We start from the raw sequence: 18,260 nt of genomic DNA, 5'->3' as shown, positions 1-18,260 counted from the left end.
AACTGTATTCCAAAAAGGAACTGAGAAAGAGTGAAAAAACCAGATTCAGTCTGAGCTGGAGTCTTGCGTGTTTCGGGAGGGATTGGTCGGGCAGGTCCCACAATGCACTCTGCACCCAAGTCCTGAAGATGCGTTGCGCCCCCTGCACCAACGCCCCCCCACCCCGAGTCAGTCCTGAGGTCTGAGTGCTTAAATCCCATTCAGAAGTTGGCAGCAGCGCTGGGGGCTGGATCCAAGTTATATGCACCAGCATGCAGTGAGAGACAGTAAAATTCTTCCATCTCTTAATCTGGCCTCCCTTAATCTCATCTCCCTTCTGTTCCTACACAAGCATTAGATCGGAGGTTCCCAACTCTGGCTGCAGAGAAGAATCATCTGGGAACACTAAAACACACCAATGCCTGGGCAGCATCTCAGACAAATTAAGTTAGAACCTCTGGAGGTGGGGCCAAGGCATTGTGACTTTCAAAACTTTTTCCTGGAAACTGTAATGTGCAGCCAGAGTTGGGAACCACTGGGTGTCTCTGCCATGGACTTGGGGGTCATTTTGATAAAGAATCTCTGCCCCAAATGCCCTGGTTGCACTGGATGTCATGGCTGGAACTGAGAATTTTGCATCAAGATGTTCCCTGCTATACTATTTTAAAGAAATTCTTGTCACTTTTAAAACTAAAAAAATTTTCATTCCACAAACTGAATATCTTAAAACATTTTAAGGAATAAAACATTTTCTCAAAAAAACATTTTCTCAAAGCTTCTCTCAGATTTCCCTAGATATTTTCTGGACTTTCAGATTCCTAGTTTTCTTCTCTTCACACAGAAATAAAAACCCAAGAGGACACCACCACAGCAAACAGCACCTACTTTGGGGGCCAAGAGAGCTTTCACAGGAGCAAGAGAGACACTCAAACAGGTCCCTGGGCCACCGGGACCACCACCACTCACCTCTGGGGGCAGGAGGTTAGCTGGGGGCCCCGAAGGTTTCCACGTATATGCACATTTGAGAGCTTGCACATCAAAACTCGAGATGCCATCAGGGGTTCCCTTAACAAAGCCAGAGCAGTCTCCAGGGGCTCACAGACCACCAGGAAGTGGAACAAGTGTTGGCCATCCGGGGGTCCCACATCCATTTAACACCAGATTGCACTAGAGGGCTTTTTCACATCCCAAGGGGTTAACAGCTCAGCCTTTAACCTCCAGCCTTCCCGAAGGAGTCGCTTTTCAGTTTGGTCCCTACGAGGGAGGCGACAGCTCCCCACCCCCACCTTTGAGGCTTGGGTCCCACCCCAGCCCCTCCCACTCCAGGAATGAAGCTGCCGCTGCCCAGCATATAGCCCGATAGGTTTCATCTCCTTCCAAATCCATTTTGTGTCTTAACTTCTGCCAAGAATAAAAATTAAAACACTCACATACACACATCATGGGTGTACGGGCAGGGAGGACAGGGCTGGAAGTTGAAACTGAGAAAGCCCAGGCAGGGAGTGGGAAGGGCAGGTTCCCTGATGAAAGTCAAGGCCCGGAGGCTTCCCCCAGGCCTGTCACAGGCCAGGGCACACCCTGCCTGAGGCCCCTGCTGCTACACCCAGGGTCAGATCTGAGGGAGTGTTTGCAGCATCTCTCCTCATGTTCCTCCAGCACCCCACTTCATACCCTTAAACCCCCCACCCCTGCCCGGAAGGGCACAGAGCAGCCAGGCTGCCCGCCCAGCGCTCCAAAGGCCAGAAGTGGACTCCATTCCCCACACTTGGAGGAGCCGGTCCCTTGCCAACTCCGAAATGAGAAAAACAGTACTTGGAATGACACGCGGACCCTGGTGGTACAGGCGGCTTGCAGGCTGCTGTGGCCACCCAGAAAAATGAGCCTGGGGCTGGAGCCTCTGTTCTCAGAACCCTGTCCCACCACACCCAGGACCTGCAGATGCCTGAAACTGGGGGCCAGGCATAGAGCAGCTCCCATCCAGCTCCCTCCTGTTCTCTCTCCCTGCTGACTTATTCCTTCTCAGCAAAACCAGGAGCCCTGCCCTGTAGAATGATCACACCTAACCCTTCCCCAACTCGCGATGCCCCAGGGTTCAGATAACGGCCCCTTACTCAACTCTGAATCTCATCACCTGCCCCCTCCTTGCTCCTCAAATGGTAAACTAAGCACTCACATTACTTACAGCTGCCCAGATGGAACCCACCCTGACTCACGGAGTCACTGGCCTTACAAGTCAGTTATTGAACACTTACTGAACACCCGTCCAGTACCAGGCTCTGGGAATCCACGGACAGTTCAGGCTTTCCCCAAGAGCTCAACATCTGGTAGGGAGGAACAAAGAAACATCTCAGGGCACCGCAGAACAACAGGGAATCAAACCCCAGTGCCCCGGGCTGCAGCTCCTGCCTTTCCACTCTCCGTGCCACTGTGAGCAGGGGGTGGGAAGATTGGATTACACACTTCCTTTGGAAAGGGTAACCTTGTGGCATCCATCCTTGTTCCATCTGGCACACAGAGCATAGTAATGGAAACCAAGTAGTATTTTAAAAAATCCTTTTGTTTGTCTTGATAATTGTTAAATCTGGGTGATGGGTACATGGGGTTCATGATATTTTCTTTCTGCTTTTGTGTGTTTGAGTTTTTAAATAAATAAAAAATACTGAAACTTGTTTCTTCAATAGGATAACTAGAATAAGATCCTCCCAAACCTTCCCAATCCTGCTCCAACTTCCAGGAACTGCCCCCACCAGCCACCTACCCAGCGTCCTCTCAGTTAGGCCAATAGCACTGGCAGGCAGGTTTCAGCAAGAGCCCAGGTTCCGGTTGGGGAGGGCAGTGTATTCCCTCTTTGACCTTCAAAGCCTCCCCAGTGTTGGGCCAAAGGAGACTGCTGGCCACAGCCAGAGGAGACCCGAGGAGCCTATCTCCTGGCTTTCTGGCTCAGGGACCTGGAGCCAGTTGACTGCCCCCTATGTCTTCTGCTTCCTTTCCGGGGCTTCTCTGTCCAGGATGGGCCTTCCCCAGGACCATGAGCATATCTCACCAATGACACGTTCCCACCTCTGGCTGGCTTTTCCCTGATGGCAGGACCAACCAAGTGCACAGGGCTCGAGGTCCAGGTGAAAGACCATCACTTCTCTCGGGCCTCCATTTCTCTACGGATAAAATTCTCAAACATACCATAATGGACAAAACTTTTTAAATAGCCAAATTCTCCAAGAATATGGGCTCTTGGGAAAGAATTATAAATCAGCAGCTACTCTCAAGCCAAAGTAATAATAATCCTGATGATAATAATGGTGGCCATCCAGCACCTACTCTGAGCCAAGCACTCTCCTCATGGAAGAATGTGATTAATGCAACCCAATGTGAAACGACTTCTTGTGTGGACTTGGGAAATATTCGGAATCTAGGTTTTAACTGTCTTGAGGGCAGCAGGAGAGTGCTCAATAATCTGTAGTCTGATCAGTTGAAAGGCCACACTTTAATGGTTACGAACACGTCTTTGGGCCCATGTGGAAGATGCCTAAAGAGGCATGAAGAAGCACTGTTCTCAGCACAGCTCGTTGCTGGGTGTCCTGATGACCAGAACAGCTCATGTGAAACTGCAGGTGACAGAGAGAGGCAGGCCCCAGAGGGCATTATGAGTTTCAGTGGTGGCATTCTTCACACTAGAGAGACAGGTAAGGACCTCCAGCCCAGGGAAGGGTAACACACCTCATCATGGCTGAGACGCCAAGAAACAAGGTCTCACTGCCTTTCCGCATCCAGACCACAGATCTGAGCACTGGCATTTTGGTTAATTTCCTTGGGTGGGGAAATGATTTCTGCCTGCTAAGATTCCATCTCAATTGGGCACGCTGTTCCTCTTTACTGCCTGACTTTGAAAGCATGTAGCACTTAGTTATTAAGGAGCCTTTCTGTTCCACTGCCATGGAAGCTGGCTTTTCTAGAGAGGAGAGTAAGGTGGCAGTGGATAAAACTGGGACCTTGCCCTGGGTTTCTATAGAATGTTCTGGAAAGAAAGTATGTGAGAAGACCCAGACTGCACCGGAGACTTCCTTCCACCGACAGCTGCTGAAGGTCCCCACATAGAGCAAGGGCCACGCTGTGCCTCTCTGCCCATCCCGCTCTGACAGGCGACCACACCGTTGGGAGGTTCTGGGGTGGCCCCCACTGTACAGAACGCCATTCTTTATGCTAAAGGTGATTTTTTTAAAGCATCACACTTATAAATTTATATTTTTATAAATATAAAGGTTATTCATAAAATCAGCCTTTCTGAGACCCTCCCCCCCAAATCAGGAGAAAAAAAACCAAATGCTTTGTCAGATCACATATTTATCTTTTGGTTCAGAAAATGTGGCCCTGCTCCCAGACACACACTCCCTGGCATGTACCCACAGAAGCCAGGCTGGGATTCTCTCTCAGGGTTGTCAGTTCACCTTCTCGGGGAACAGAATGTGAGGAGGGTGACTTTAGGGTTAAAGGCTGGATTCAGTAAGGAACACAGGTCCTGCACTCACACGGTTCAGCTGTCCTCTATCCTCTGCCTTCCCAGGCAAACTGAGGCAGGGGCCCAGGCTTCTGGAAGCACTGATAGTCAGTAATCACTGTTTCAGCCTCCCAGACTCTGGAGTTAACCCAGGAAGACAGGGGGCCAGAAAGCTCCACCTTGATTCCATAATCAACAACAAAAGCGAGGACAGCTCACGGTAGAGAGTGTCGCCTCTGAAACGTTTAAAGAGCTTTAAACACTCCACTGCATTAGTGCTCACAGTCTTAGGTACGAACCTGGGACAGGTATTATTAGTCTCCACTTACTGGGGGACAACCAGGTAGAGCCACTAAATGGCAGCCCAGAGCTCTTAGTAAATCACTGGGCAGGCTACGGCCTGGAGGCGGGCCAGGCGAAGAAAGCACACCAGAGGAGGAGGACATATGGATCTGGGCCGTCAGCACGGACTTTCCACTTTCCAAGGGGGCCACCAGTCTTCTTCCTCCTTTGTCCTGAACTCTGACACACCTCACTGGCGTCCTTCAGAGTGAGAAGGTACCAGCTGGCCTCAGCTCTATGTTTATTCCAAACAGGAAGCAATGGAGCCCGGGTCTAAACTTTAGGCCCCACTCCCCACAGTGGGAATTCTCTCTACTTAGCACATCCCCTTTCCTCAGCCCCTGGAACTTTTCAGCCTGGTTCAACCAGATGACCCACATGACCCCACACACTTTCCTTTCCCCTAACTGTGGTCCAGAGTTGGAGTGGGGTTGGAGGAGCTCCTCCTTCTGCTCTCAGTATAAAATCCACCATCATGACCTCTCCCCCAGAGAGCCTCTCGTCTAGAGTGACTGGTGTGTGCACTGAATACTGAGGTTCCTGCCACCAAACTCCCAAGGAATCCTTGTTTGCTAGGCTGACTCGAGAAAGAAGCACCTCTTGGCAGGGAGACTGTTACCAATCTCTTTGCACCTGATCTGTCTTCCTCCTGAATGACCACAAACCAGGCCCCAGCGCTCAATCGTCTCAGGGCTCAGCACAGACACCGCTGCAACCTGGGCAGGGCTGAGAGCAGCGGCTTCAGAGGCTGAGGGACCTGTGGCCTGCCACCCACCGGATGTGGGTGGGAAGGAGTGCCTGCCCCGGCCCTCACTTCCCCACCGCTTGTCCGCAGCTCTGAAGCAAGTAAAACAAACCATGGAGGAGGAAGGCAAACAGCCCCCTGCGCTCCTCCTGTCTCTCTATTTAGGCATGGGATGGGAAGGTCTGCATAGCTGATACTTCCAGATGTGGAACCCAAACACAGGCAGCTCCTGACAGTTTACCAGCCTGGGCTCAACTCCAGTAGCACCAGGGCCAGGCCTGCTCAGTGGACGGTGATAAAGGAGCTGCACCGCAGACTTTTGGGCTCTGCCAGGTGGGTCTCAGCACAGGCTTTGGGCTCCTCTTTTGCCAGACCCTTGCTCCCCAGATGGATGGAGGTGTGTGTGTTGGGGGCCGGGGCGGGGGGGGCCAGGAATGAGGAGAGAAGGCCATGTTTAAAACTGGAGGAGACTGCTAAGTGAAAGAAGCCAATCTGGAAAGACTATATACTGTGTGATTCCAACTATATGACATTCTGGAAAAGACAAAACTACCAAGACAGTAAAAAGAGCAGTGGTTGCCAGGGATTGGGAGAGGGAAAGAGGGAGCGCAGGACAGGTGGAGCATGGGGGGTTTTTAGGCAGTGAAACTATTATTCTGTATGATATGGTAAAGGTGGATACATGTCACTCTGCATTTGTCAAAACCCACAGAACGTATCACGCAAAAAGTGAGTCTCAATGTGTGTAAGCTATGGATTTTAGGCAATAACAATGTGTCAACATTGGCTCATCAGCTGTAACAAATGTACTACACCAACATAAGATGTTAGTAATAGGGTAAATTGGTGGCGGGTGAGGGGTAAGTGGCAACTCTCAGTAATTGTCATTGAATTTTTTTTGTAAACCTAAAATTCCTTTTTTAAAAAGCCTACTAATATTTTTTAGGTTAAACAAAAACTGGAGGTGGTGGCTTGGGCTGTTCTTCAGCTCCCCAAAATGCTGTTGATGTTGGGTCTGGGGATCTTGGCCGCGTCACTCACAGGCACATTTGCTGTCAGCACAAGACCTCTTGGGATCTTTATTCCTATTTTTATTTTTCCTCAGCTCCTAAATCTAGAACCAAGTCAGAAGTGACTGAGATGCAATTTGAAGTCAGATCTATCCCCCTCTGGGCAGACATCTGAACATGCTATTCCTTGTTCTTCGATGCCTGTCAACTCTCCAGCAGCAGAGAGTCACCTACATGCCTAGCGCAGGGCCTGATCTACCAGGACCTCATGTGTGTGGGGAACCAAACTATTCTTGAAGTCATCCCAGTTCCTCATGTCCCTGGCTTGTGGTTGCAAACGAAATTCAACAGAACTCTAATTCAACTGTGCTAACAGAAGGGAGCAGCACAGCGGATGCTCCAGGCACACGTAGCAAAGCCCAGATGAACAACGAGACCATGAACTTGTGGTGGAGTGAGGGGATGCGCTGGGCTTCTCTGCATCTCCTACCCATGCCTAGCACAGTGCTGGGCGTAAAGTACATGTTCAATAAATTCTTCTTCAGTGATGTAGAAGGGCCAGACAGACATCCATTCCTACACTCCCCTTACCAATGGAATAGCTGGCACAGCCCCGGACATTCCCGAAGTCAGTTACCTTGAGGAAGAGAGAGGAATGGGGCTGTTTCTGCTGCAGCCTAGCATATTCTTTCTGGCTTTTCTAAAAAAGACCCTCTAATAATATTAGAATTCTCTGCACCTCTCTCTCACATTCTCCCATTTACATAAACCCAGAATGCATTTTTCCTATATAAATCCATATGTAATTATTTCATTTTGTTTAAAACTCTTATTACACCCCTTTTGAGATTCAGGAGAGCCCTGCAGACTAGTAAAAAAAAAGAAAACTTGGTTCTGATTAGCTACTAGATTCTACTCCAGGTACTGGGAAGAGAGCGAGGAACAACACAAAGTCCCCGATCTCGTGGATCGTTCATTCTAGAGGGCAAGTAGGCAATAAGCAAATGAACAAACAGATATATGTCAGGAGGTGATAATGTTGGGGAAAAATAAATTAGGGAGAGAGAATGATGGTGCAGTTTAATAAAGGGCAGTCGGGTTAAGGCGGTGATGAAGCAGCGACTTGAACGAAGTGAGGGAGCGAGCTGTGCAGATATCGGGGGCAGAGCCTTCCAGGCAGAGAGCAAAGCCCCGGGGAAGGGAGGATCAGAATGAAATGGGCGCCATGGAGAGTTTTGAGCAGAGGAGTGACCTCACCTGGCTTCTCTTCTGGAAGTTGACACTGACTTCTCTGTGAAGAACAGACTATGGGGCAGAGAGTCAGGGAAGGGTGGGAGCAGGGAGAACACTTAGGAATAGTCCAGGAAAGAAATGTTGATGGAAGACGAGGGTGGTGAGAAGTTTCAGGATTCCGGATACATTTTAAACATAAAGCCAGTGTCATTTCCCAGTTTAAAGTGGAGTATGAGAGAAAGAATAGAGTCAAAGGCTCCCAAGTGTTTGGCCTAACTGGTAAAATGGAATATGCAGAATTGAGGAAGAAGCAGGGGAGAAGGTTGGGTGGGAATTCTCTTCCCAGTGACCAGGCCTGAGGACTGGTACCTAAGCCTGCACCTGGGGCAGGGCACTGCCCCACTGCGGGCTGCTCTCTCTCTCTTCTCATTGCTCCGTCTCTACAGAGCCTTGAGCCAGTGGGGGTTCCATCAGTGCAGCCTTCCACCTACTCATCCTTCTGGCTGCCCAATCCACAATAACCCTCCTTTTGTTCTGTTCCTCTTTCCTTTTCTTTCCTTTCCTGATAACAGCCACCTTCTACTGAATGCTCATAATGCGTTTCACGTAGTTTATATGCACTCTCTTGCTTCCTCTTTGCAACAACCTTAAGACACTGGGGTCTCAGAGTGTAGGTAACCAGCCCAGGGTCATATGTCCAGGCCTGTCTAGTTCCAAAGCCTGCCCTTAACCAGGATGCCACACGATTTCCAACCTGGACGTGGCCCCAGAAATACTGCTCCCTCCTACAACACCCATCTTCCTCCAGCACTTCACCCTTTTTCTAAGATTCGCTCCAGACTTCTGTCCTCTCGGATGAGATCCCCCAGACACTCCCGAGACTCCTCTGTTCTTGCCTCTCTAGGGAAGAATGTTGACCAGCATCCTCCTGCCATGAGATCTTTTCCACTCCCAACTCTGGCAGGACCCCAAGATCCTTCATTGCCCCTTCCCGCAAGAGAGGGAAAGGCAGCTTTTCTGGAAAGATCCAGAAGACTTTCTGGCAATAGGACCAAAACACCTCCAGTCCAGGCCCCTGCCCTTAGGAAACAGAAACAACCACAGACGCAGCCTGTGCCCAGACTCTGACCTCTGGCCAGTCCAGAATATCTTATCTCCTAACTCATCCTGGGTGAGCACAGATGCCGGGGCTTTGAGGGGCTTGGGCTTCGAGGTGAGCGGGAACATGTTGAATCAAAAGTGTTCCTTCCTGCCATTGCATTGCATCCTCACAGTGCTCTGAGAAGGCACCCTGCGAGAACAGGGAAATAAAGGCACAGAGTTTCCCTGACTTCCTGCCAGTTAGTTACCCAACTAGTTATTCACATAATTGTATCTTTTGTCTGCGTGTGTGGAAAATCAGCCCCGAGCTAACACCCAATGCCGATCCTCTTCTTTTTTTGCTGCCTAAGATTGGCCCTGGGCTAACATCTGTGCCCATCTTCCTCTACTTTATATGGGACGCCACCACAGCATGGCGTGACAAGCGGTGGGTCGGTGCACGCTCGGGATCCGAACCGGCAAACCCTGGGCCGCCGAAGCGGAGCGCACACATTCAACCACTTGAGCCACCGGGCCAGCCCCACATAATTGTATCTTAAACCCTGGTGTCCTGTGTGTCCTCCTCACCCCGCAACCCAGAACATCCTGGCTTCAGGCTTTCCACGTTTGTTAAAGAAAAAAAAGAAACGAAGGATAACTACATGTCCTCTGCAGCCAAGTCTGCCCCACTCTCCGCAGCCAGCAGGGAGAGGTCTGTCTCACTCTCTGCAGGTAACTGCCTGTAGAATTCCTTCTGCTGGCTGCCCTGTATTTGCCTGGAAGGTACCATCTCCTGTCAGTTACCTGTCTGTCAAAGCTGCTGCTTCCTTCCCTAGGGTATTTTTCTGTACAAGCTGCCACTTCTCCTGACCAGTAAAAGTATCTGCTGGGCCAAACGCCTTCTCCCCCTCACCACCCTGAGGGCACAGAGGACCTGCTTGATCAGACTTGCAGAGACCCGAGGAGCAAATGGATTCAGCAGGCATCTATAGCGGAAGCAGAGATTTAGACAGCCAATTCAGATGATGTCCCCAGGGGAGAAAAAGTCAGGAGACATGTTCTGAGATGAGACCCAAGAGGCAGGTGGTTTGTAGCAGTGCCTGCAAAGTCTGACACTAGCTATGCCACAAAGCCTGGCTCCCTTCACGCTGCCGCTGCTGAGCCAGCCAAAACCTCCCAGTCGCCGCCCTAGTTTTCAATTCATGTCTCTCAAGGCAAGTCTCATAAAGGCCCCCACCTGCCCCTTACACTGTTAGTTGCAAAAGAAACAGTTCGCCCAAGCTCAGGGGGCTCTGCTTTGGGGGAGAGACTGTCTGGGCTTTTTTCTTTTTTCTGTGAAGCCCGAGTTTTGGAGTCAGCAGCCCCGCAATGAAATCTTGGCTCTGCCACTTACCAGCTGTGAGACCAGAACAAGTCATTACAATTATTTAAGCTTCAGCTCCCTTATCTGGGGGACAGGATCCTAATGCCCATCTTCACAGGACTGCCGGGGGATTGTGGCGATAATGCTTGTGGTGCTTAGTGCAGGACCTGGCACACAGTAGGTGCTCCCTAAATGGCAGCTATCATTCTCCACATCACCAGAAGGACGCCGGAGGCAGGCGGCGCTGCCTCGCTGTCACTGGGATTTGCCAATCAATCGTGGGCCACAGCTGATGCCCTGAGTGATGGGGTGAGAATAATAATTCTTCCCTCCCATGATGAAGAGTACCTGCTGCTCCTGTGTGCTCACCCTCTTGGGAGGGAGGCTCGCCACATGAACACAAGGCTTCATTTGTAAAATCAGGGGGACAAAAATTAACTCCATCACAATACCGCCTTCAGCAACCTGTTCCCTGCTTTTCACCCCCACTCAAAACCTTTGTGGTATTTCAGTGACAGCGGATTGGTTGTCAACCTTCTTGTTCCCCTTTGGGCAGGAGCGTTGAGCCCCCCACCCCTCCTCTCTCCATTGTCAAAGACCACCCAGTGAAACTTGCTGGCAAGTAGCCACCGTCCAGACAGGCGAAAGCCAGGCCTAACTACCCAGCCTTCAGCTCTGCAACAGAAGGCTACAGAACGGACAGCACCTGACTGTGGGGCTTCTACCTGGAGCTGACGCAGCCTTCATGAGGGCAGACCACCAATGGTGTCAAGGAACGGTCGCAGGTGACGGCTTCGAAGGGCACATTGGAAGAGCCGTTAGAATCTCACTGTTGGTTATAACACAGCAGATTTTTTATAACTTGTTCACTACAAAACATCCATTCATAATGACAGAGGTAAACAGCCATGAACTTCCATCACTTTATGAGGTCTCACTTGCAAAAGAGGGCGCTGTGCTGACTGATTGCATTATGAAATCCCCTCATGTGGGTGTGTAAAAAAGGAGGAGCTATCATAACACCACTGCGGGCTGACAGTCATTAGAAAGAAGGCAGAAAGTGAGTCAAGTGGGGAAGATGATTTGTGAAATAATTAAGAGCAGCCTCTGCTTTCACAGAAAACTAATAAACCCAGAACCCCCCAATTTTCCTCTCCAATTAACTGTGACCCATACCTCATAAACCTGCTGGGACGGTAATGTTAGGTAAAGGCACTTGGCTGGGACCAATCTGGAAAAATATTGGCAGGGATACAGTGGGGGGAGGGTTCGCCTCAGGAGTCCAATTCCAGCCCAGCCTGGGGGTACCTCCAGGCCAGCGGTTCCACGCACCCTCCTCCTCTTACCTGTAGCTCCCATCCTGCGCGACAGCTACCTCTCAGCACCCAAGGAGGGTCTTGGACAATTGGAGAGCCCAGCTACTTTCATTTGTCCCCAAAATAAATGTCCCCTCACTTGCTACCCTGGGAATGATGTCAAGGCCCAGAAAACCTACCCCTGACAGTAGAACAGAGGACAAACAGAACTGAAGGGTAAGAAGCTGAATTCAGGCACGTGTTTCTAGAATTCTCCGCTAAAATCTGACACGGGTGAGAAAGAAAAAAATCACACATTTCTCCCTTTTCCCCCTGAAAGCTATTCAGTAACCGGTCTTAGAAACTTGTCTAAGACTCAAATTTCTGAGATTCTGTATTCATTGCAGAGATTCCAGTTTTTAACTTTCCTAAACTTAAAAAACTATTCTGAACTTGAAATCTCCTGTCTCAAGAATACTTCAGCCTGTCATCCGCTGAGGAAAAGTAAGTTTTCAGGGAGAAAATAATGAACACCACATGGGGCAGAGGTAAGAGAACATTTCAGTACAGCCAGTCCCATCTCTGCCTCCAAGACTTGGCCTGAGGTACTGCCTCTCCACCCTCAAGAAGCCTTTCTTCATTGGCCCAGTCCAAGGACTTGCACAGGAGAGGGTGTATTACAGTGCTCCGCGTTTCCCTTCCCTCAGTAATGGAATTCTGGGCAGCGAGGGCTCTGGTATTGATCCCCGGCGCACAGCAAGTACTCAATAAAAGCTTACTGAAAGGACGCAGGCTCCCACCTACACGTGTCATCACCCAAGTCCTCCTGTCCAGCGCTGTCCAAACTCATTTTGGAGAAGAATAAACATTCCTTTGCCATACGTTCTGCTGCTCAGCTCCTTTTGGGTTATGTTTTATTCAACCCTACCTACGCTGGCCATATTATGCACGTTCCTGTTTCTAACCAGGAGAACTTTCCTCAACATTTTCTCTGGCAACCGAGTTAAGTTGACTGTGTATTATTGGCTCTGATCTTTCTCCTATGATTTCCTCTTACTGCCCAATAATCCTGTCCCAAACATCAAAGGCCGTCTTTGAAGATAAGGCCAAATTCACTATTAGGAAAAGAGAAATTATTTCCTAACTTCATTTCAGAAGGTGGGACAATGCAGAATCCCTCTGGGGTTTGTGAGATAAACACTGCCCAGCACATCAGATCACAGAGCATTCGCTGTAATCCCATTGACAGAGACATAAACACAGGGCTTTCCTCACCCAAGCCTCAGCAGGACTTTTCCACAGCAGCCTCACACTCCAAATCCTGGAGTAAATGGTTTCTATCCAACATGGCAAAGAGTTTGTCTCAAGGAAAGAGGGGTTCACATGGCCACCCCAGGGGAAAGAGGCCACTACAGGCTCTGACTAAAAGAGTAACTAAACTGAACTAGAATCAACCTGTTTGGTCCAGATTCCACTCAAAGCTGGACCCTTCCAATACTAAAGGGTGAGAAACACTCTACCTTCAGGTGGCAACACCAAATATGAAAAATGACTGGCTCAACAGACTGTGGGCAGAAGACCTCACCTGCTGCTTCTACTCCATTGCCGCCACCCTCAGACGGTGTGAGTGTTGACAAGACTTCATGGGTCATGGGTTCCAGGAAGCTTGTGCTGGGACTGAGGAAAAAGAGAAATGTCTCATCTTTTGAACCAAATAAACAGTTCTGAAGTATTTGCTTTCCATAAGGTGCATTGCTATAAACCATACTAACTCCTTATTAATCCATTTTCTAAATAAGAAAACAGAGAAAAAGAAGTTTTTCTAAGATCATAGGCTTCCGTAAATCTCCAGTTACGTGGCTCCTTGCAAGAAAGGAAATGAACAATGGATTAAGGACAATGATGACATTGAAAACAGTCTGTTTATCTTACAAAACCATTACCTTTGAACCAGCAGTCCACTTTCATCAGTGTTCACCAACTGTCTCTCAAGAACACATTATAAGCAGACCTCATACAAAGTAAGGTGGGCTTCCAGGGGAAGAGGTTTCGGGGGGGCAAGGGAGCAAGCAAAGAATGAACCCAGCAAAGATCAAGGGTCAGCTACCAGCTGGAGCAGAAGGCCCCCACTGAGGTAAGAGCATCATGAGGTGGGGCAGAGCTACATCTGGGAGGGTTGAGAAATCTAGATGGTAAACTTAAACTGTTGTTAAGCTGGGTGGTTACTTGTTCATAGGACTGATGGGGGATGCGTGGGTGCCGACAGGTAGACAGAGGGAAGTCCAGCCACGTGTCAGCAACAATTGTCAAAGGCATGCACAAGCATGGTGGTAGCAGGAATAGAAAAGACCGTGTGGATGGTGGAATAATAAAAGGGCAGGAAAGACTGGGCCAGCTGGGGGACAGGGGATATTGTCTAACTCAGTGGCAGTGGAGGTGCAGGGATGGGTTAGTTCAGTGGTTTGAGTCAGTGTGGTGGAGTCCACAGGCAGAGAGCCAGGGCTCCAACCCAAATTTCCTAACCCTCAGGGCAGTGGCACTTGAGATGGCTCCGTTAAGCCCTACTTCCTGCATTCCTCCTCCCCCTCTGTACCCATTACCAACCCTGAGGGCTCCACGGAGGCAAAAGCCCTATTTAGGAAGGCTTTTTGTAAACAAGGATTTCTGGATTAAAAACAAACACCCTCTTCCACCCCGCCCCCAGCCCCAAATATCTGATTCAGTCTCATAACTAATGAAAATACTACATGTGAAGGCTCCATGTGGGAGCATCCTTAGGATTTAGGTCCTTCCCCTCAATAGCAAAGTGGTTGGACATATCTGTTCTTGGTGAGTCTTTGGTCAAAACTGCAGAGATGCTTCAGGGCTGTCTGACTACAAGAATCTATACTTTTATCATAACTGTGTGAAAAGTACGTATGCACATCGATGAACAAGAACAAGTTGTGTTATACTATGGGATTGTGGGTAATTTTCAAAAACATTTTATTAGTAACAGAAGCTTTTGCAATAAATAAAAATTGGGAGGGGGTAGTTTGGAAAACCACCCTTTGACTAAGAAAGCTTATTCCCCTGGGACAAGAAAGATTCCCAGCCTGAGGTGTGATGTACTATAAATGTTAGCTGAAATGAAGTACACAGATGACATGTTTCATATGTTAAATAGATTTTTTTTTAAATGTAACAAATCACTTTCTTTCCTCTCCCTCCCCAATTTCCATTCCCTTCCCCTCTCTCTTATTTTCTCAGATAGCAAGGAGGCTTGGAGTTTGGAGGAAAGAAAGCAAACTCCAAATGTATAATATCTTTTGGTGCCAGGTGAATACTTTATTATTCAGAGGCAAGAAAGTAGTGGACAGCAATCATCTGGTACACTTGGGTCTTCTTTGCCTTCTTCCCGCTTCCCGAAAGCACAGAGAGAAAAATCTTTTTTCATTAGCCGTATCAGTGACTTCGCCAAAATCTGAACCCAGACCCCCTAGGGCCCCGTGGAATCCTGTGACCACCAGGCTCACTTCTTGCCTCCTTGCTTAAACCCTGGGGGTCCTAGGGGAAGTCAACTGAGTTATTTCGTGAGTAAAATCTCCTACTCCTTCTTAGGCTGTGGAAACCACAAGTAAATTGCTGAAGAGAGCTGGGAGCCCAAATACTTGAAAGAGCCCTTCAAAGAAAGGAAAATCTCTGGACCCATTTGAGGGATGGAAGGGAATGTAAATCAGTCTCTTATCACAAGCTGGCCAACCAATGAACAGCTAAGCAGAGTCCTTTCTGTTTCCCGTCCCCAACCCCTTCCCAGCTGTGGCCAAGGAACCAACCATCCTGGACTCTATCAATCTCCTCTCCTGGGTAAAGCCAACGCCTGTGGCTTGGGCAATTTCTCCTGAGAACAATGTCTCCTGCAATGTAACTCTTTTGAGATCTCTTGAAAGAGGATGAAAAGGACAGTGTCTGACATCTCAATCCTCAGTTTCATAGGTGTAGACAGCCTCCAGCCTCCTGAAGGGCCCAACTCTGAGTAATAGATCTACGTGGGGGCGGGCAGGCAGTGTTAGCAAAGCGGCACAATGAAGCAACTCTTACTTTTACCTCTTTCCATAAACTCACTCCAAAACTCATCTGGCAGGAAGATCATAACTCCACTGCTGTTTCCACCCTGCCTCTGTCCCACTGACCCCAAGGTGCTTCAAGATTACCATGGGAACCTTCTGGGTTTCAATTATGAGACCATTAAAAAGTGCCAATTATAAGACCTCAGAAACGTTCCTGGGAAACCTGTTACACACCTCAAAATGGTCAAGCTTTCGCCTCAGATTCACTTTAAGTAAAGTTCAGAAAACAGGTCACCCAGATGTATGGCCCCCCCAGCCCCCACCGCAGCCCAACAAGACCATGTTTTAATATCGCCCATGCTGCTCTTGAGAAAATGGATTGATTTACTGCCTGTAACCAGAGGGATGAAAAAACCATCACAGAGCTGGGCTACCCGTTTAAGGCCTAGTTATGGAATAAATCAGAAATGTTTGCACAACCAAGAAGTTAGAAAATTATATTCATTCAATGGCCAATGTTTGCAAAGCTCTGGGCAACAAAAAACTAGGTGACACATGTGAGCTGGGTACAGGGCACTTGGAGGAGGCACAAGAGCCTGAATCCAAAATAGACTTTTCACTTAGTCCACTCAAAGAGGTAACTCCGGGTCAAAAACTTACAGAACCCATTTGAACGAGCTGAGAAGGGATGGGGGAGGCAGAACACCCCACCACACCCAGAAAGTGCCTGTTTAGGATTGCTGGTGTGTGGTTTGGGTATTCTTAGCTCTACTGCCACATCTCTGGAGGAACACAACAACGTTTCAAGTGACCCTGCCTCTGCCACCCCCAACCCCAAAACACAACTGAACAAAACAAATCCCCAGGGCTCCTCCTCCAAGCTCTGCCTGCCTCCCACCCCTCAAAATTCTCCTGTCACCTGGAAAAGCAAGCCAACATTGGGCACCGTAAAAGTTAAGCAGGCCCGTCAAAAATCCAGCAGGAAATTTTTCCTGGGTTCCTTGCCCCTCCCCATAGCCCCTTCTCACTTGTTCCAGAGGTTCATTTCCCCACCTTCTCACAGTTACACAAACAAAACCCCCAAGAGCACAACCCCAGGAGGACGCTGCGCGCGCAAACACACACACATACACACGCGCGCACACACTCCCTCTTACCGCTGCCCCAACCCCACAGACACCTCTGGACACCTCTCTTCAACCTCGCCCCTTCCATGCCTCCAGCCAGGGATGCTCTTCTGCGGCTGTTTCGCTCCGGTTCCTTTCGGTCCCTCATTTTACTGTTTTCCTTTTAAAACGCCAACACGATTAACCTCACCCCCGAGGAGGCCTAATGGGTGTTGGGTGGTTCTGTGTCTGAGCCGACACTCACGTGGGCTTCTCCCCACCGCCCGGCGCCCGGAGCCGGAGCACTGGTGTCAACCTTCGGGGCAAGTTTAGGAAGCTGTCCGGGCCCTTCTTCCACCCGAGAAGCTTCCGGGAACCGCTGGCCGGACCTCGCCCGCAGGGAGGGAGATGCGGCGCCCCGGCCCGGCGGCGGCAGCCCCGGCACCCCGCTGCCGCCCGCGCGCCAACTTCTGCGCCCCGCGCCCGGCGCGCCCCACCGCCCCCGCCGGAGCCGGCGGGCCGAGCGCTCGGACCCGCTCCCGCCGCCCGCGCGTCCCCATCAGCCACCCGCCGGCGCTTCCTCGGCATCGCCCGCCTGCGGCCGCCTTCCCTCCCCTCCCCTCCCCAAACCAACAAATAAACACAACTTTTTATGAAAAGAAAACAAACTTTAGCGACGTGACTCACCTCTGGTGCAGCGGCTCCTGGGCAGGGCGAGCCGGGGGCCGTGGACCAGCGTGGTGGGCGCGGAGAGAGCCACACAGCAGCGCGCCGCACGGACTCACAACCCGCACGGTGACACCAGGGACACACAAAAAGGGAGAGTGGCCGCAGCGGGAGCAACAAAGGAGCCCGGGACCGAGAAGGTGCCGGCCGGGGAGGGAGGGCGCGTGGGGCTGCGGCAGGCGTGAGTGTGTGTGCGACGTGTGTGTGTGTGTGTGTGAGTGTGCGTGTGCGCGCGGGCGGCTGACACCGGCGGGCCGGGGCTCAAGGTCCCCGCGGCAGGAAGCGGGGGCCGCGGCGGCGGCGGCAGCAGGAGGACAAGGCAGGGGACGCCGCGCCCGGCGCACCCGGTCCCTCCATATGGAAGAGGCTTTTTTGGATGACTGAACTCGCAAACAATTCCTTCTTTTGCTTCTCTTGCCTAGGAGCCTCCCATTACCGCGCGAGGCGGGGAGGAGGGGAGCAGAGGAGGCGGGGAGGAGGGGGAGGAGCAAAGTGGAGCAAAGAAAAAGTCTTGGAAAGGAAGCTGGAAAAGAAAAAAACAGTCTCCCAAACTTCGATTTTCTTCTAACACCCATTTTCTTTCAGTTGCGCCTTAGTCCCGCGCTCTCCCCAACGTCTGTTTCTTTCCGGTACCAAAAGCAATGTCTTCTGCCTTTCTCCCACACCCACGGCTCCCCTGAACCCCCATTTTCTCTGTAGCTTTCCCTCAGACCCTTGCTCTCTTGCGCTATCCTTCCCTCCTCTCTCCCAGTCTCTTCTCCCCCGACCCTTTTTCTGACGCCCACCTCTCTACTGTCTCCTTTATTCTGCGAACTACTGGATAAATCATTAAGGACA

At 50.3% G+C, this 18,260-nt stretch overlaps 1 protein-coding gene across 1 annotated transcript in view; it reads right to left on the bottom strand.

Moving 5' to 3' along the window:
* BOC (BOC cell adhesion associated, oncogene regulated) overlaps window positions 1–17,792 on the bottom strand; it is a 70,389-nt gene extending 52,597 nt beyond the window's left edge. Inside the window, exon 1 of the mRNA XM_058555792.1 lies at window positions 17,385–17,792. The gene's annotated coding sequence lies outside the window, so the exon portion shown is untranslated. The remainder of the gene's footprint in view (window positions 1–17,384) is intronic.
* Window positions 17,793–18,260: the final 468 nt, after the last annotated feature.

The sequence above is a fragment of the Diceros bicornis genome, chromosome 15 (genome assembly GCF_020826845.1).
Source record: "Diceros bicornis minor isolate mBicDic1 chromosome 15, mDicBic1.mat.cur, whole genome shotgun sequence".
In the NCBI taxonomy this organism is placed as follows: domain Eukaryota; kingdom Metazoa; phylum Chordata; class Mammalia; order Perissodactyla; family Rhinocerotidae; genus Diceros; species Diceros bicornis.
The sequence above is the reverse complement of the archived record's forward strand: the minus strand, read 5'-3'. Positions and strand labels throughout refer to the sequence as shown.